Here is a 20710-nt window from a genome sequence, read left to right on the forward strand (position 1 = left end):
AAGATTATTATCCAACTTCAGTGAGAATATCCAGATGAAATCGCTTGTAGTTGCTAGCACAGAAGAAGTCTTTAAAAATGATTTCATTTCCTTCTGAAACATTTTATACTTTATTTAGGATGAGAGATGAGAAATGAGCATCACTGTGGTTCAGGGAAGAACAAAGGGGCTTTACTGCCGGTAGCCTTCCAACAGGCCGCACCAATCATTTTATCAGGGTCCATGACCTTTGACTTTTTTGGGGTGGGGGAAGTTGGTCAGGACATAGACTCCTGCTGTTCATTTAACATTTGAAAAATCCCCAAGGCAGGAGCTGCTAGACGTGGAAGAGGGGCCAGGAAGGCAGCTTAAGTACACAGAGAAGCTGGGTACTCTGAGACCAGCAATTCTGCTGCCACAAATTCTAGCTGAAGCCCTGTTTTTGGACTGGCCCCACCTGCCCATCTGTAATTAAGGCCTTGTCTACAGTCATATAGATTACAAGGAAGGAGAAGAAGGATGTCATCAAGTCATAATTTCCAGAATCAAAGCTCCTTTTTTCTTTATACTCCCCACCCCCTTTTTGGATTTGGCAGCAGGTTCCCTACAAAGTAGGCCATGGTGTCCTTTCCTACAGTTCATTACAAGTGGGCAGGGATGGCCTGCTCAGCTGCCAAGGCCTTGATTCCAATTCTGGTTTTCTCAGGCAGCGGGAAAGGAGTGTGTCCTGGATACACACCTCCAGCCAGGGAGGCAAACATTTGTACATTCGTCACAGCAGACTTTTTTTTTCCTTTCTAAACAAGGGGTTGTAATAAATAAGGAATCATTTGCAAATATCTATATATCAGCCCAATTTTATTTTTAATTGTACAGTGTGTGTGTGTGCTGATGCATTTTTGAGGTAGGAACTGGTTACAGATGCCAAGTTGGAAAGATCTTTTATTTGAGGGTCTTGGGATCTGAAGGTTGCATTGGAACCATCAGCCTCAGAGATTTTTTTATAAGGTTCAGGAAAGGAGAACTTTTTAGAGATAATAAATGAAAAGTATTTGATTTAGGCTGTGAGTCTATCAACATTATTTTTCAGAAAAATAACCATGAACGTGACCTGGCAGTCTGTGGATACAGAATTGTTTCCTTGACAGTGGCAAGACAGAAACTGCCCAAACAGTGGGTCAAGGAAGTGAAAGAGTCAGGCCCACCAGGTGACGTACTGCCAAGTGGATACCTCACGGACTGATCTTTACTTCTTTATGTCTGAACTATATATGTCTGACGACATTTGCAAAAAGACTCAGACTTAAAAGTTACAGCAAGTTCTGAGAGAGAAATTTGGATGACAAATGGATATCCCAGAATCATGGAGGTTTTCTTTACTAAATTATGAACCTAGTCCAAGCATTGTGTATTGACTTTCTCTCCCACATCCACTCTGATTGATTAGTAGTGTCTGCTTGGAGGGTTACAATCGTTTGAGGATGTCTGTCTTGGAGATGGGCAAGGGCAGAAGGGGCCCACGTGTCACCTGCTTGCCAGTCTAACCACATGGAGTCCCAAAATGCAGTCTGGCATGCTTTCTGACTCTTGTGGGGTCCCCACTTTAACCAGAGGATGACCTTCCTATTGTTGGCTCCTCACTGTCTTATTTTTCTCCTTCTCCATCTTCTTCCTGCCCTAGAACAGAAAGAAAGCCCACTTTGTGAGAAAAACCCGCTGAGTCATTTTGCATAGATTAACTTGTCCAAGCCTCAAACCACACTTATCACCATAACCCCATTTTTTTGAGAGGAGGAAACAGAAGCACAGAGAGATCAGGGGTCTGTCAAGGTGACACATTTGGTATCCAAGCCAGGAATGGGACCCAAAACTTTCTGAGGTCAAAGTGTTTGCTCTCCCCTATGATGTCTGTGAGCCACCAGCTGTTGTCTTCCTACCCCAGGCTGTTCCTCCTGCTGCCCACAGCTGTCAGCAGTGTCTTCTGGTTCTTGAAGGCCTTGGCTAATCATGAAAGATTGAGCTGGCTAATGAGAACTGTGGGAGTGGAGGTTTATTATTTTTTTTAATTAAAAATTTTCCACTCTGTGTCTTCTTTTCTTCCACTTAAACAGTCCTGTGAAAGGTATAGTTTTGAGCAAATTAGCCTCTGGTGGGCGCTTCCAAGAAGAATAGTCTGGAGTGGCATCTGAGTGGCTGACTTTTCCCTGGTCAGCACAGCTAGAAGATGACATTAACCAGAACCACCAAAGGCTCAGATTCCCAAAGCCTAATCCGTAGGGGAAGGTTAGGGGAGGCAACTGAAAGGGAGCTGACATTTCAGCTGATCTCTTCCAGGTCCTGCTGGTAGGGGAGAGAAGTTCCCTTATATAAGCTTTCTCTATGTCAGGGTAGATTTTGGGCCAGAGGCTGGCAGACTCAGGGCTCTCACTGCCCAGAAGGAGAAGGATGAATTGGCTGAGCTCAGTAAGAAGAGGATGCACGGCAAGGGTAGTCTTATCACCCAGGTCCAGCCTTGGCCCATGGCCCTGCCCCTCTTGCATGGCAGCTTGATTTCTAGCTATCTGGTGAAGCTAAGTTGCTGCATGATCTTCCTCCAAGGGTGGAGAGAACACTGCACATCCTCCTTCTTTCCAGCTTTCTGATTTGTCAGGGGCACCAACACAGCAACCTAACCATGTGCCATGATGAAAATACATATGCATTCCCATCTCCACTTAGGTGGCAGGACAACAACATTGCTTACCAGAGATAACAGTAACATGGCAGGAGGGGTGGGGTGGGATGAAGGACAAGGGGACAGGAAAGATATTAAGTAATTTATCAAGTATGCATATCAGAGCCTTCTCTATTTGTTTGTTTGTATGTTTGATTCTGTTTTTAAATTTCCAACCATGAATCAATAATTCTTTTTGCCAATGACTCAGCTCCAAGAAACTGAACCAACAGAGAAGGAAGCCTTTAGAGTCTAGTTCCCTGAGTCTATTTTAGTGATTCTCAATCTTGGATGTATATTGGAATTACCTGGGGAGACTTAAAGAATATTGATGCTTCTGCCCTATCCCTATAAATTCTGATTTAATTACCTTGTATTGCAGCCTGGGCATCAGGAAATTTAAAAGCTATATAGATTCAGCTAAGTTTGAGAACTACTGATTTATATGACACCTGATGTTTAGATGCCAGCAGAAAAGTTTAGCACCATGGCCAGATGTGTCTACTTGTAATTATAGCAATAACCTAAATAACTCACCTTTAATGAGTACTCCTGTGTCAGTCACTGGGTGAGGCACTTTGCCTCCATTGTCTAGTCCAATCCTTAAACAGCATGTATCTGAATCACATGGAGGGCTTGTTGAAACATGGGTGGCTTGGTACCAGCCCCCAGAGTGCCTGGTTCATTAGGTGTGGTGGGCAACCTTTAAGATGGTCCCCAAAGATCTCCCCTCCTGGTATTCATGTTCTTGTGTAACCATCTCCCCTTGAGTGTGAGCTGGAGTTATTGATTAGCTTCTAGAGAATAGGATATGGTACAAAGGATGCCACTTCCAAAACTAGGTTATAACAGAAGCTGGGTGCACCCTCTTGGATTGCTTGCCCTGGGGGGAAGCAGCTGCCATGATAAAAGGCAGCACTGTGGAGAGGCCCATATGCCAAGGTTTTGCGGCACGCCAACAATGATGTGAGTGAGCTTGGAAGCAGACCCTACCACAGTTGAGTCTTCAGAGGAGATCACATCCCATCCCATGACTTGCCTGCAACCTCATGAGAGGCCTAGACCCAGAGGCATCCAGCCAAGCGCTGTCTAGATTTCTGATGCTCTGAAACTGAGATAATCAGTGTTGGTTTCTTTTAGCTGCTAATCTTTGGGGTGATAATTAACATAACAGGTCTGGGGTGGGGCATTTCTAGTAGGCTCCTAGGTGATATTCATGCTGGCCTGGGGATCATACTTTGAGAGCCACTTCCTTACATCAATACTAAAAAGATTAGTGCTATATCCATTATACAGATGGAGAAATGGCTTTAGGATTTTCAATAACTTCTTCAAGGTGACATCCAAGAGTGGTGGTGTGGGGGTTCAAGCTCAGGCAATCTGACCCCCAGAGCCTGTGCTCATAACTGCTTCGCTATGCTGCCTCCTCTGCTCATTGTGAGCCAAGCCCAATGCCTTCTGTGTTGAACTATGTTGATTGAATTGTACTTAACGGTGAGGGTTGCCAATGAGGGACTTTAATCTGTACCCGTATTGGGGATTATAACTGAAGCGGTTTTCCTCTAGGATGTAAATGTGCTCCAAAATTAGGATTAATGCTGTAGTGAACCCAAGGACCAGCCTGCCTTTTGGTACAGTGGCTCTCAAACTTTAGCATGCATCAGAATCACTTGGAAGGTTTCTTAAAATACAGATTGCTGGGCTCCATCCTTAGAGTTTCTAACACAGCAAGTCTGGGGTAAGACCTGAGAATCTGCATTTCTAACAAGTTTCCAGTCACTGCTGATGCTTCTGGTCCAGGGTCCACACTTAGGGAACCATCACTTGAACCAAAGTGCTGTGTTGCTTACTGCATGTCAGAAGACCTTTTTTGGCTGATTTCTCTGAGTTGGTTAGTGCAGAGAGAAGAGCAGGCAAATTTAGGGCCCTGGTTCTCCCTCTGGTGCATATTTCCACCCCATGTGTCTTTCTGCTGGGGCTGGGACATATGGTTGGAGGAGCCATGCTGCTGGGTTTTTTCTGCACGTCCCATGCATTCCAGGGTGATCTCAGATTCCATCCTAATTATGAAGCCAGAGTGTGGTCACAGGCAGCCAACAGGACTGCTTTGTAGGAGGTGTTGCTGTTTGGGTTAGGTCCTGAGAAACTGAAATGGGAACACTGACGAGAGACTGCTCAGGCACGTCTATCTACATTATCTGTTGCTATAACCAGGGTGAGGATGGGTCACTGCTAGGCCAGGTGACAGTAATGAATGGATGCAGGTTACGCCAAGGTCAGCTTTTTCCTAATAAAGCCAAGCCAAACTGTGGAAGAACTGTTTTACATTTTAGATTCCAAGCACCGTTTTCCTTGCCAATGGGACTTGTGCTTTTCTTTCTCTGCTGTGATCTCTGATCTCCCATTATTCCCTTCATTCAACCTGCAGCTCCATGACCAATTCTAGCCTTGCCAGGATGGAGACCAGGGTGTTGGCATGAGGTAGTTGGCTATTCTAGAGTGTAGAACTGGTTCAAGGCATGGGGTGAGGAAGTCTTAGATTTTATATTAGACAGGGTTCTTCAGGGAAACAGAATCAACAGGATATATATGTATGTATATATAATATAAATATTACAAGATTTATTGTAGGAATTAGCTCAAGTGACTATGGGGATTGGCAAGTGTGAATTCCATAGGGCAGGCTACAAGCTGGGAGCTCTGATGAAGGTTTTCATTGAATTCCCCAGGAGAAGTTGGCTTGCTGAAGTAGAGTTAGAAATTCTTTCTGACTGCTGAAATCATCAGTTCTCTCCTTAAGGATTTCAACTGATTGGATGAGACTTCTCTCATTGCTGAAGGCAATCTCTTTTGTTGATTGTAGATGTAACCAGCCATAGATGCAATCAACTATCAACTGACTGATGATTTAAATCCATGAAATACCCTCCCAGTAACAATCAGGCTAAACAATTTGACATAATAACCTGGCCAAGCTGACACATGAACTTCACCATCACACATTCCTTTGCACCAGCAATGAATGTGTGTAAGAGCCATGTCTTGTGCACTAACCTGGAGATGACAACCGAAAGTCTGCCCTTTTGTACTATATCAGCAACCTGCAGTGGACCTGAAGTGGGTATTGAGCTCTATTTTTGAACTCTCTTTAATAATACACACTTGGCCCTCTGCAGTTATAGAATGTATCGTTTGTTTACAACTTTTCATCCCCTCTTTGCCCTTGTCATCCTTCTCTGTAGACAGAATATTCTCCCTATCCAATTGACAGGGAAAGCAAGTGGGCTTTGCCCACTGACATGTTTGCCATGGCTGGGTAGAAACTTTTAGGGGTAGTGTAAGTGTCCACCATCCCTCTTATTCCTGCCCTCTGCCATGAGACTAAAATGTCCTGACCAGATGTATACTGGTCCCATAAGGAGCAGACCTCCTGCCATTCACCCATAGCTTGGAGTAGAGTCTCAGAGTGACAGCTGACCCACAGTTGATGTGTAATGTGAGTGACAAATAAGCACTTATTGCTCTATGCTAAGATTGGGGGCTGTTTATCATGCAACAGAACCTAGAAAAATCTAACACAGAGGCAGGGCCAGATCCTGGTCCAGATCTTGCCCCAACTTCCTGAGCAACAGGTGCTGAAAGTACAAAGCTGAGCTAACTTTGTTTTATTAATTCAGAAACATTTAGTGAAGTGACAACTTGGGATGTGACACAAATATAAACAGCAAAATTTTTAAATCGTCAAGAGAAAACCAAAGAAAGTTTTTCTTAAATAAGCCAAAAAGGTGAGTAAAATGAAATAAAACTTTTTTATAAGAAGCGACAAACAAGCAGAAAGAAAAGGAAAGCCTCAGAGTTGAAGGCAAACACATGTAATGCATGCAATGGCAAAGGATTTTACACAACAAAATCAGAATATGTAATTAGATCCTACAAATTAATAAGAGAAAGACAAAGAAGCTAATAGGAAGAAAGGCAAGGTTATAACCAGAAATTCATGGATGAGAAAGCAAGCATGGCCAAAAAAACATACAAAATATCTCTAGTAATTAAGGAAGTATGGACTAAACCATAATGAGACATCATTTAACCATCAGACTCACAAAAATTTAAAAAGTCTGACTATACCAGTGTTGGTGAAAATGCCCCCTGTGAAAATGCCAGTGCAAGGAATGGCTGTGATACAAAGCCTGATCTTTGGGAACTATGATCAGCATCTATGGAGAAAGCAGACACAAGGAGAGATCACTGTCCGACCTTGTGGTCAGTGTAGCGATGAGGCAAGTTCAGGGCAGAGATGGCCCTGAGAAGGAATCCTGACTCACTAAGCTTGTGGGAGTGGAGGCAGTGATGTGAAAGGGGGAAAAGAGAACTCCAGACACAGGGAGACCTGTGCAAAATACATCAGGGACTGAAAGAGAATGAACAAGAGAAAGGGAAAATGGTATGAAGCTGGAAATTGTGCAATAGATATTCCTTAGAAACACTAAATAAGTGATTCCACATTGCAGCAAATTGAGTCAGTGATATAGAGGAGAGGCTAGTAAAACTCTTCCAGAATATGGAGACAAAAGACAAAGAGATAAAAATTATCAGAGAGAAGACCATGACTGGAAGGGAAATCTGACATTTATATAACTGATATTGCCGAAAAAGAGATCAGAATGTGTATAATAGAAATGAGAATCAAAGATATCATAGAAGAAAATCTCAGGAGGTAAAGAAATACTGGAAAAAGTTTAATTGGGGAATACTAGAAAAAGTTTAAAAAAATTACTGAAACCTAGATATGAAGTTTTTTTTTTTTTAAATTCCAAGGACTTTTGGTTCTAATTAGTAAGCTTATTCTTTGTCTTCAAATTATAAAATTAATGTATATTAATGTATATTAATGATAATCTTGCCATCAAGAAGTACCACTACTATTATTTGTGTTCTTTTAGTGTTACTCTATGCTATTTATCTATGCAAACAGAGATTATATAGCGTACATATATATGTGTATATGCATACATATATATGCACCTGTGCATACACATGTGTATATGTATACGTTTGTATTTATGTAGACAGGTGAAGGTGTAAACATGGGTACATATATTAATATATGCACATAAGTTTTTATTTGTATAAAGAATTCATTCCTTTTTCACTTAATTTTTAGATGTATATCCTAAAGGAAACCCAATGGAAATAAATAGAAAACACAGTCATTTGAAGTCTTAACATTTTTAGCTATTTTTTTCAAGTTTTTAAAATACTTTTTAAAATACTCTGAATTTACAGTTTTGATTTCTTACTCAACCTAATCATTACTTAGCAGGGGCTCTGTATATTTCATATTCTCCTAAGTTTTCTCTTGAAGGTTTTTACATTTTGCCTTTCATATCTAGGTCACATTTTTAAGTGGCTGTTTTCTTGGTTCACACTCCAGAAACAAATCCCTGGTTCTCCTCCGCTGCGGTCAGAGAACAGGCTTAAGAGATTTTTCTTCTTTGGGACGTTCTGAGGTTTTCTTCAAAGCCTAATTATGTAATCATACTTTCTGTAAATGTTCTAGGGCCCTGGAAAAGAAGAGTTTTTCTTTGTTTTGTTTTGTCTTGACTAATATTCGGTATTGTCAGATTTTTAAAATTTGTGCAATTCTGATGATTGTGAAACAATATCTCGTGGTTTATTTCACATTTCTCTAATTACTTGAGAGAGTAACCGTCTTTTCATATGTTTTTTTGGTCATTTGTGCTTTCTCTTCCATGAATTTCTGATTATAGTCTTTGCTCTGTTTCCCTATTGTCTTGTCTTTCATAAAAATTGATTTTTAGGATTCTTTATATATTCTGGATTTGATTTTTTTCTATTATATGTACTAGAAATATCCTTCTCATGTCTGCTGCTTCTCTCTTTTTTTTTCACATTGTTTTTTGTTATATAAAAGCTTTTTAATTTTAATTTTAATTTAGTCAGTCTGTCAATTTTTTCTTTTAGGTTTTGTGACTTTTATCTTTTAAATAAATCTTCTGTTTCGTTAGGTCATAAAGATATTTCCCCATATTTTTTTGAGGGTTTAAAAATTTTGTTTTTCACAATTAAATTTTTAATCCTTATGGAATTTAAGCTTGTATATGATGTGAGGTAAGGGCTCTATTTATTATTTTTTTCCATTTGGGTTGCCAGTTGCTGCACTATCATTAAATATATCCTTCCTTTCCTCTCCAATTTTTTGGTGCCACCTCTGTTGTATAACAAGTTCCCATTTATTTGGCCTGTTTTCATGCTTTCCATTCAGTTCCACAGGTCGATTTATCTCTTCCGGTACCAATGTCACACTGCTTTAATTGCTGCAACTTCATAATAATTCCTGATAAATGGTAAGGAACACCACCTATCCTTAATCGTGGCCTATATGAATTTTAACATCAGTCTATCAATTGCAGTGAAATGTTCTATGATTTTTATTGAACAGATATTGTATTTATGTGTTAATTGGAGGTTATCGCTTTCTTTATAATGTTAAACTATTTTATCCAATAACCTGGCTTATCTATTTCTGCATTAAGAACTTCTTTTTATGGTCTTAAATACAATCTTATAATTTTTTTCCTACAAATTGCTTGCCTCTTTACCTTTCCTCTGTTGCATTTATTCTTAAATGTCTTAGAATTTTTGTTGCTCTTAACAATGAGATCTATTTTATTATAGTTTTTAATTATTTTTTAAGAATGATATTGATTTTTATATACTGCCCTTATATCTGGCAACAATGTGAATATTTTTTAGTAGTTCTAATAATTTTTTTCTATATTGTCTTTTATTCAATGTAATCTACGTAACTAATAGTGATGTTTATTTCTTTTTAATTTTTTATATTCTTCCTTGCCTGCCTGTATTGTCTGAGACCTTCTATATAGTGCTGAGTAGGTGTGATGCTAACAGTATTCCTTTTCTTTGTCCTGACTTTAAAGAGAATGCTTCTAAACTCTCGCCATTCTTTAAGATGTGCACTGGGCTTTTTAGCCAGATACGCTGCATATGTTGTATCAGGAAGTTCTCTTCTCCCTACTCTCTCCCCAGTTTGCTAAGACCATTTATTTTTTTAATCAAGAAAGAGTATTAAATTTTATCAAGTGCTTTTTTGACACTTTTGAGATACTCATATGATTTTTCCTTTAATATGTTAATGAGGTGAATTTCATTAATAGATTTTTCTAATGTTTAATTATGCTTTCATTCCTGGCATAAATCCAATACACACACACACACACACACACACACACACACACACACACATTGCCACATTAGTTTGCTGATGTTTTAATTAGGAGGCTACTATAGAATCCATTGATTATATTTTTAAGTTCTAGAAGTTAGTGTCTCTTTTTTAAAATCTGGTTCCTAATTTTTCATCCTCATAATTTCTTTCATTATCATTTTTTTCCCTTTTATTCTTTAATCATTTATAATAAATTTATTTTATCATCTGTTTCAGATACCAAGCTATTACCTCCTGATTCTCCCATATGTTTTGTCTGATGGCTCTCTGTAGTATGGTCCATTTTTTCATTTGGTTTGTGATTTTTGATTCTGAGCCCATTTTCAGCAATGATTGATTGTTCTGTCAGAACTCACTGGGTACGTGCTGTGGAAGCTTCTTTGCAGAATCTTCATTCGAATGCCTCAGGTTTTTCTGGTCCTCCTTTCAGAGTCTGAACAGCTCTTTGAGAACCTTGGCTTTATATGCATTGCTAATTCCACCCCTGCCTTGCCCAAGCCTTGGGTTGTGTATTCCTGTCCTTTGTGGGCAGAGAATCGCTTGGGCTCAAAAAACCTGTATCAAGCTCTGAAAGCCTCCTGGGCCATTGCAGATCAGCCCACACACCTCTCTCCTTTATCCTGGAACCTGGGGATTTATCTTTTTTTCCTTCAATGGCTTTTGCACACTTAAAAAAATAAATCTGATAACTCATCCAGGATTTCCATGAGCTTGTTTTAGGAGAGAGTGCCTTCATATCACCCTTAGTCAGTAAAAAGATTTGAAGTTCAAACTTTTTCATTTTATTCTTAATTTTTTAAATCATGTTATCTCTATACAGTTTTTCCTGATCTTAAATTATCTTTGAGTCTGACTGCAATAGTTTCATAAATGCAATGACCTTTTAGTTCTTATGAACAAGAATAATACCTGTTTTTTGCCTTTTTTCAAGTTATCTAACCTGATCCCTCTGAATGGGAATGCCCTTTTTTTTTTTTTTTTTTTTTAATTTGACTATCTTTTCCTGGATTCAGGGATTTTTCACTCCTTATAAATCCTTTTAGAACAGTGTTTATCAACATACTGACCTCAGGCTACCAACATCAGAATCATCTGGATTCTTTCTTAAACTTGAAAATTCCTCAGCTTTCTTTTCGAGGTCTTGGGGACAGGACCGCAGAAACTGCATTTGAAACAAAAACCATATAATTGGAGAATCACTGTGAAAGAACATCAATGTTTGTTTAGCTTTGGCCCCCGGTTAAATAGGATTTGATATATGTTTTCTAATACAAATAACCACGAGTTGCTACACAAGCCTTTGGGCTGAATGTTAGAAGAGAAATGTCTGGCTTTACTTTATATTCTCTTTCCTGACTCTGAGATCCAGTAGCTCTTGGTGGGTTGAGAAGGAGTGAGAGCTAGAATCATGGGTGGACGTGGTGGCATGGAAGAGGTCTTTATCAGTGTGACAGGCGTTGTCTTCTCCATGTTTGACATGGCATCCAGAAGTTGACTGGACAGTGTCCTGCTCTCTGGTTTTCCACAGCAGTAGCTACTCTGTACATAGTGGCTGACAGAGCCAGGAGAGGATATGAGGGCCATCAGAAGCCGTGCTGGAAACCAAATGCTACTGACCCCTAGTGGCGATAGGGTTTTCCATGTGTCTCCCATACCTTATTTTCCAGCCCTCAGCCCTATGAGTGGATTTCTGTGGAGACACCTCCATTCTCTCCCCAGAAAGGCTGCCATTTTGTAGAGGAAATTGTGGTCTGCTAAACCTCTATTCCTTCTTTATCTCCTCTCCCATCTGCGTTATAATACATCCAGGGCTGGTGCAGACTTTGATCCATGTTTATGGTCTTTTGGACATTTTAGTGGGAATCTGGCAAGGCAAGGCTTTATCAGAAGCCTCTATTTATGTTAATGAGTTTCTTGGAATATTTTTCTTTGTTGTTTTATGCCATGGGGGTGAGGAGGAGCGAAGAGAATTTTCAATGTGAAGTTGAATGATTTTGCAGCTGAGTTTGACAACAATTATGAAGGCTGTTTTTATTTTACCATGTTTATGGCCTCGAGAATTAGCAAATCTAAAGTATGCAGATCCTTCAAATTTCAGCAAATTGTAACTTGTAGACAATTTAAATTTTTTAAAAAGGCATTCCATTGGTTAATTTGTACTTATTTTCTAGATAAAAGACTGAACAATATTTTTGTAGGATGAAATCAAAATTTTCATGTTATTTTCTAAAATAATAAAATGACTTTTTTATCTTGAAATGGTGGATATTAGAGTTTTTAGAGACTGAAGAAAATTTCGTCCATAGAGAGGACAGAAAAATAAATATTGCAGCAATTTTAATTTCCCCGAGTTTTCTGTAGTTTTACTTGCTCTTTTTTCATGGCATCAACATTTCTGAGCCATGCTCTGCTAGTTGTTGAAAGTCATTTGGCCTCTCAGCTCGAATCACAAACCCCAAACTCGCACTTCCTTTATGCTGCAACTTGAGCACCTGCATATGTGGCCAACTTCAAGCTGGAGTAAGAAAGTCTTTTCTTTCATCCTTTTTGACAGCGTCCCAAGTAACACCATTGCAAAAGGGGAAATGTCAAATCAAGGTGAAGGCCCTTCTCAGATCTGATCTGGGAGCCACATGCCCTGGTCTGAATGGGACAACTTGGAAAGGAGGGGTGAAAACTCAGCCATTTCTAAAAGGAGAAAATGATAACAACTCTAGGGGGGCCAGCCATAGAAAACAGCCTCGTTTATTGCATGTCGAAGGAATAAACTTGCTTCTGCTTTAAGGGCTGACTTGAGCCTGGCTCAGAGGAAGGCTTATGCCTCATGTGCTTATTAAAGACAAAGTGGGCAGAAACCAGAGACTGTGTTTGCTTTGTGTGTGTGGTTTTTTTTTCTTTTTTTTTTTTAACTTGGCAAGAGAGTGGGCTCCCAGAGAAACAGGGAAAGGGCCACAGGAGAGAGAATCACCTGGAGCAGCGATGACCTCAGTTCACTGGATGTGGCCAGAGAGCTCCATGCTCTGTCCAGGGATTTTGCTTCACTTGCTTGACCACGGCTATGGCTTGAGACTGCCCAAAGCTCTCTCTATCCCCCAAATTGCTCCCTCTTCCTTGTGTTTCTGTGCTGCTGTACTTTTTGATCAGAAGGTTTGTGAAAGTTTGAAGCAGGGGTTACCATCTTCATTTTAGAAATGAGCAAAATTAGACTGAAATTGGGTAAGGGCTAAGGCCATATAGATTGTGAATACTGAGTTTTGATTTAAATCCCGGCCTGACTTTGGGCAACCACCTATTCTCTTTGACCCTTACTTTCCTCTCTAATGAGGGTTATTGCTAAGGCCAATTGACATTCATTCATTCAACAAATACTCATTGCGCACTGACTTTGTACCAGAAACTCTTCTAGCTCCTATGAATATGACAATGAACAAAACTGACAAATGTTTGTGCCTTCATGGAGTTTATCATTTGATGGAGGAAGACGATCAACAATATAAATGTGCCAGACAGTATTCTAGACAGTTGTGAGTCCTATGGCAGGGTGTGGGGGCTGTGCAGGGATGGGGCACAGGGGATGCCGGGGAGGGGTAAAAATATTAGCTGGGGTGTTTAGGGGAGGCCTCATGGAGAAAGTGACGTTTGAGTAAGGAGTTAGAGGAGTGAGCCACTTGGATCACTAGGGGGACAACATTCCAGACAGAGGGAATGTGGGTGGAAGCTCTGAAGCAGGAGCAAGTCTGGCACAAGCAAGGAAAAGCAAGAAGGCAAGGCGCTGTGGCTGGAGTAGATTGAAATGACGGGAAGAGTGGAAGAAGATGATGGCATGGAAATAGTGGAGGGGTGGACGAGGGAAGGGAGCCGGAAAAGAGAGACCTGGAGGCCTTACTAAGGGCAAAGTGCTCCCCAGCTGTATGTGCTGCAATGCAGTAGAAACACCACACCTGTTCTGGGATTTTTAGCTTTCGGTTGGTCTGCATTTTGGATTTTAGCATCTCATATTCAGTCCTGAAATCCTGGCTCATGTGGAGCCAAATGATGTGCCATGATTTGGTGGGGAACCCACCCCGTTTCAGGGGTGCTGGCAAATTCTTGATCAAAACATAGCATACATTTTTCCTGCAACTGAGTATGTGGCTATTATGGCTCTGCATGGAGTTCTCAGTTGAGTGGGGTTATGGTGAAGTGCAACGTCTTATTGATAACAGCTAGGATTTATGGTTAATGCTGAGGTAGTACCAAAAAAAAAAAAAAAAAAACCTACAAAAATAAAAAACCAAACACCAAAAAACAAACAAAACCCTCCATTTTCCTGAAACACAAGAGAATGTCACCTAGTGAACTTCTAAGCAAAAAAGATCAGGATGGTGAACTGCAGTCTCCAGCAGCATTGCAGTAATGATGGAAAGCAAATGCACAATTCAGTAACTGTGGGTGCTTTTATTGACACTGCAAGACATTGTTATAATGTAGGAGTGATTTTGCTGTTGTTATGGATGAGTTATTTAGTGTCATTCAAAGATTTTAATTCTGCTAAGTGTGCTGTTAAAATTTGTAATATTCAAAAGTGCTGCAAAAAATAAAGGAAAGAAAGAAAGGAGAGAAAGAAGGAAAAGAAGAAGGAGAGAAAGAAGGAAAGGAAGAAAATAAGGAAAGAAAGGAAAGAAAGAGAAAAAAGAAAGAAATAAAGGAAGAAAAAAAAGATTGAGATCTTTTGCTTTAAAACCTAGAAAGCTATATATGCTGGGCAGCTTTTGGGTGGGTTACTTTAGATTAACTACATAGTATAGACACATTACTGATGAGTTTGGTTTGACTATTGCTTTAACTGCCTTGTTCCCCTTTCCCATTAGTTGGGCACTTGGTTTACAAAATACTTTGACTTTCATTATCCCATTTTATCCTCACCAGACTCCTATGGAGGAGGTAGTATGGGGATCACAATATTCATATTATGAATGAGATAAATGGGAAACCAGAGGGATGGTGTGATTTGCCCACCATCATACTACTCCTTAGTGGCAGCAGAGATAGACATGAATCCAAACTATCAACAAGCCCATCTATGATGGTTAGGTTCATGGGTCAGCTTGGCCAGTGATGGTGCCCAGGGTCTGGTCAAACAAGCACTGGCCTAACTATTACTGCAAGGACATTTGTGGCTGGTTAATAAACCAGAAGGCTGGTTTATTAAATCATCAGTCAATTGATTTTGTCTGTGGCTGATCATATCAATGAAGGGTATGCCTTCCACAAGGAGAGATTTCAATCAGCTGGATTTAATTCAATCAAAGACTTTTAAGGGAGAAAAGAGAGAACTTTCACTTCTTCAACCAGCCAGCCTCTGCTGGGGACTTTATCAAAGACCTTCTCTGGAGTTGCCAGCTTGCTGCCTGCCCTCCAGAATTTGGACTCATGCCTCCTGCCCTATGGAAATTGGACTTGTGCATCCCCACAGTTGCGTGAGACACTTTTATAAAGTCTCATATTTACTGATGTCTCTTGTTGGTTCTGTTTCCCCAGAAAACCCTAACTAATATACCATCTTTCCTTTCTGTTCTAGACTGGCTTTGAAATGATCACAGCACAAAAAAGGAAGGCAACTGGTCCAAACTGATTATTTTTTTTGTATGGAATATTACCATCCTAATCTGTAGACACCCTCAATTTTAAACATTAAGTTTGAAAATTGTATAAAGTGAGTCTACATCTCCATATTCTCTTGTAGCCACATTCCATGATTACCAATATTCAAGCAACATCTGTGTTTCCTACCCTGACAGAGGGTTGGAAACTGCAGGCTTGACTAATCAGAAATGGCTGGATTGGAGTTGTGGTCAATATAAATCCAATGTCTGGGATTTTCTTAAGTAAGGGCCATTATCTTTTCTGCCTTGTATCTTAATTCTTCCAACTAGATTGACCACCCAGAGGGCCATGTCCCTTATTGTTTTATTTTAGAAACCTTCCACTGTTGCCTCTCTAGTGCCATACTATTTGATAGAACTTCCTGGAATGATGGGGATTTTCTATATCTGCTCTGTTTAATATGGTAGCTGCTAGCCACAGATGTCTATTGATCAATTGAAATGTAGCTAGTGAAATTGAGGCACTGAATTTTAAGTTTTATTTAATTTTAATTAATTTAAATTTAAAGAGTCTCTGACAGCTGGGGGCTCCTGTCTGGACAGTGCAGCCCCAGGGACGCTAGCACTTCTTGCAGCATTTATCCTTAATTCAGATGAGTTATTTAGTCTTCACGATATTACCTGGTCACAGAGTGACATAAAATGCAAGCTGCTGTGGGGATCTACACCTGGGAGGGTGCAGGCAGGAGTGGGCTGTGGAGAAATTAGGCTGTGATACAGCCACAGCAGCAGCCTCCACTGGTCCCATGGGAGATGGCCCTGGAGAGCTGTTCCAAACAATAGTGAGGAGCCCAGCTGGTAGCCTTGGCACCTGAGAATCCTCAATAGGGCCCTTCTCTGGAAATTTCTCTCAGTCAAAGAAAACCTACCAGCCCAGGGTCACACCCTGTTCTGGAGTGGCCCACATCCAATGACCATCACTGCAGGGTATACCAGACTGGGCTCCTCACTGTTGTTTGGAACAGCTCTGCAGGGCCATCCCCCATGGGACCAGTGGAGGCTGCTCCTGTGGCTGTATCACAGCCTAATTTCTCCACAGCCCACTCCAGCCTGCACCCTCCCAGGTGTAGATCCCCACAGCAGCCCTCAAACCACCTGTGCACAAATCTCTATCTCAGTCTCTGCTTCTCAGAGGCCTGAACTATGACACATCCCCAGCTCCATGCCTCTCAGAAATAAACTCAAAAAAAGAAACAAACACATAATTTTTAATAGCTTGCATTTTATTTCACTCTGTGACCAGGTAATATCGTGAAGACTAAACAACTGATCTGAATAAAGGATAAATGCTGCAAGAAGTGCTAGGTCCTCGGAGTCAGTGGAAGGTAACACTCCGTGGATGACACTGAAGTCTGAATTTTGTCACTTTCTCTGGCTGTCACCCCCACTAGGTCATCACTTCATTCAACAAATTCGTGTATCACATGTGTTCTAGGCCTAAGTAAGGGCCCTGGAAAACACGGATGACAAATGCAAAGAGGTTCTTGTCCTCAGTGTCTCATCATGTGGTGGTGAAGTGAAATGTGCAGGTGTTAAAACACTCTGCACCAAAACTGCCACATTTGAGGCATCACAGGATGCTTTGGAGATCAAAGGGAGGGGTGACTAATCATTTAGTACGGGTGTGGGGAAGTCACAGCTGTGGGTCATTCCAGCCTGCTGTTTGTTTCTGTATGGCTTGCCAACTAAAAATGTTTTAAAAATTTTATGTGATTGAAAAATAATCAAAAGAAGAATGACATTTTGTGGTTATCAGAGGCTGGAGGAGGAGAGGGTGTGTAGAATAGGGAATTATTGCTAAACAGGTACAGAGTTTCTGTTTGGGGTCATGAAAAAGTCTTGGTAAAGGATAGTGGTGACTATAGGAGAACCTGAATGAAATGAATACCACTGAAGTGTGCACTTAAAAATGGTTAAAATGGGAAATTTTGTGTAATGTATGTGTTACCATAACAAAAAAGGAATATTTTGTGACACATGAAAATTATAAGATATTCAAATTTCAGTGTCCATAAATAACGTCTTTTGGAACTCAGCCACGCTCATTTGTTTTCATACTGTCTATGGCTGATTGGCATTACGAAAGGAAGTTGAGTAGTTGTGACAAAGACCTGGTGGCCTGCAATGCCTAAAATATTTACTGTCTGCCCCTTTTTAGAAAAAGTTCGTCAGCCTCTGGTTCAGTGCAATCAAGGAGACCTTCCTATGAAGAGCTGCCTTTGAACTGGGTTCTGAAGGGCAAAAAGGAGTTTGCCAGGGACAGAAGGGCCAGCGGGCAGGAGAATCAGCATGTGCAAAGGTACAGAGGCTGGGGGCAGGGAAGGAAATGGTGCATTTACAAATGACAAGAATCTCAGTGAGGCTGGGACACAGGGGGAGTGGCTTTGAGTGAGATTGTCAATGTCGGTAGGAATCAGATATGAAAGACATGGTTTCATGCTAAGGGGGTCATTGAAGGGTTTGAAGCAGGGGGATAGCGTGGTCAGTTTTGAGTTTTCAGGAACTCATTCTGGTAGCCCAGGTGGAGGAAGTCCTGGGGGAGGCAAGGCTGGTGCAGGGAATGTTTCAGCAGTTAAGAGACACCAGTGGCTTGCCTTGAGGTCGCGGCAGTGGGATCCCAGTTCCTGTGTGAGTTCAAGACGTGTCAGAGCTTAGAGAAGTTCATTTTGACAGACGGGTGGGGCTGAGCCAGGACGCGGGGTGGGGAGGGGGTTAAGAAGGGAGAAGGTGAATCAGAGGTGGAGGCTTCACGTGTGGAGGGGAAGCGGGAGGGCAAGCAGCAAAAGGAGATGAAGGGCACAGCTTGGGGGTTGGCTTGGGGGCTTTGGGGTTACTTGAAGGGCTTTGCACAGGATGTGTGAGGCCAAGGGGAAGTGGTAGAGCAGAGGAGTGACTGGACGTGGCGAACAATGGGGCATTGGGAAGTGAGGAGCTGGGTGCGGGGTGGGCACAGGATGGTGATAATGACCACGGTAATGATGATAATAGCAGTAATAACAGTGGAAGGTCAAAGGGGCTTCCTCCGCGACGGGCAGGATGGGGGAGGGGCTTAACGTGCGCCTCACTTGCACAATGTGGGGCTGTAAGTAGTGAAAACTGGGCTTTGTTTGGAGAAGGAGAGGTCAGTTCTGCCAGAGGGGAAAGGAAGGTGGAGACAGAGGTGGGATTTTTTTTCCGGACACAGGAACCAAGGTAAATATAGGAAATGGAACCTTTACTGCTATTTGAACTCAAACAAAAGAAATGCCCCAACTCCTTGGGTTGAGTTCCAGTGGCCCTTTCAGTTGGCTGGGAATCACGGAGCAGCCACCCCAGCCTGGGCTTGAGAATATCCTGGGATTTGAATGAGAGCTCAGGAATCCTCTGAATTGCTGACCAAATTTGCACCTTCTCCTTGGGAGAAGGCATGGGGAAAATGTTTACCATTTTCATGATAAGGATGAGGATGTGTAAGGCAATTCTGCCAGAGTCTCCATGAGGCCAGAACTGCTTTTCAAGCCACCAAAAGCATCAGGAGAACCTGTTCCTCTGGGTCATTTAGGCAGTGGTGTCTGGTGGGTTGGAAGCCCCATAGAGAGGGATTCCTGAAGAGGAGCTTGTATGGAGAATGCTATAGGGGTATGAGCCTCCCTCTACCTCTACCCCCACTGAGTGCATTAATATTCTTATTAAATAGGTAAGATTTTTAAAGTTTTTATTCTGTGCCATTATCTCATTCTGTTGCCATCCTCTCTGGCAACAACTGTCAATCAAAGCAAATGTTAGCCCCATTGTGCAGAGTGAGAAAATGGCACCAAGAGGAGCCAAATCTAGTTGCCCAATTCACACAGCAAGTAAGTGGGGAAGCTGGGATTCATACTGGAGTGTTGGAGCTTAGAGGACCTGTCACTGGAGGAGCTTGGGGAGTCTGGAAAGCACATTCCAGGGGATTTCGCTGTTGACCAAGGACCAGTATGTTCTGCATCTGCTGTTCTACTGGCTCTCCCTTCTCTTCCTTCAAGTCTCCTCCCCAGAGTGGCCTTCCCCAGCCACTCAAGGCAAAAGATATCTCAGCACTCTGCCTGTTCCTCCCCTCATTGTGCCTGTCTTCTCAAAGAATGTAAGTTCTGTGTAGTCCCTGTGTCCGTCTTACACACCACCTTTATCCTAGTACCAAGTAAAGTACTTGGTGCACAATATGAATGATGGATATTTCATGGAATGAATGACCATCTCAGTTTCCCAGAAGTGGGGCTCAACCAGATAACTGGGACTCCCTCGGAGGGCACAGGGAATGGTGTCTCTTTGGTACATGAGTTTGAGGAGCAGTGGGGCAGAAATTACAACTGGCCTTGTGAAGATGGAGAAGAAAATGTCCCAGTTTTCTATTTATCTTCTGCATGTCATGGCTGGCGATGGGGTGGAGCAGGTATAAGAGCAATGAACCAGCTCTTGCAGCTGTATTGAGCATCAGAGTGCAATGGAAGGGGCAGATGTTTATTGTGCAATCTTCTTTGCAAGTCATGAAGCTTTATACACTTGGTGTCATTTGCTCCTCCCAACCCTGTTGTGAGGTTCCTATAGCCATTTCCTTTTTATGGGTGATGAAATTGAGGCTCAAAGAGGGTAAATAATAGTCCATTACTCCCAAGACAGATGTTGGAGTTGGAATTCTAACTCAGGCTGCCAATCTCCAGAGCTCTTTTCCTTAGTGATTAAGAGTATAGGCTCTTGAGCCAAACTGCCTGGGTTACTAACTATCCTTGCTCCATCACTTACTAGTTGTATTATTTTAGAAAAACCACTTAACCTCTCTGTGCCTTAATTTTCTTATCTAACAAATTAGGATAGTATCAGTGCCTACTTTATAAGGCTGTATAAAGATCAAATAGGTCAATACTGTTCAGGTAAAGAATTTCAAACAGTACCTGGCACTGTCATCATCATCATCATCATCATCATCATCATGATCATCATCATCATCCTGTGGAGCTGCCTTCTCTTCCTGGGCTGAGGTTGTGCAGGGGCTGTGAGTGACCAGATGGGGAACCAGCTAGGAGGGTACAAATAAAGGTTCCAACTCAGGGAGCCCTGGAAGCAGTGAGAAATAGATCATATCTGGTT

Source organism: Choloepus didactylus, chromosome 19, assembly GCF_015220235.1.
Source record: "Choloepus didactylus isolate mChoDid1 chromosome 19, mChoDid1.pri, whole genome shotgun sequence".
NCBI classification, from domain to species: Eukaryota; Metazoa; Chordata; class Mammalia; order Pilosa; family Megalonychidae; genus Choloepus; species Choloepus didactylus.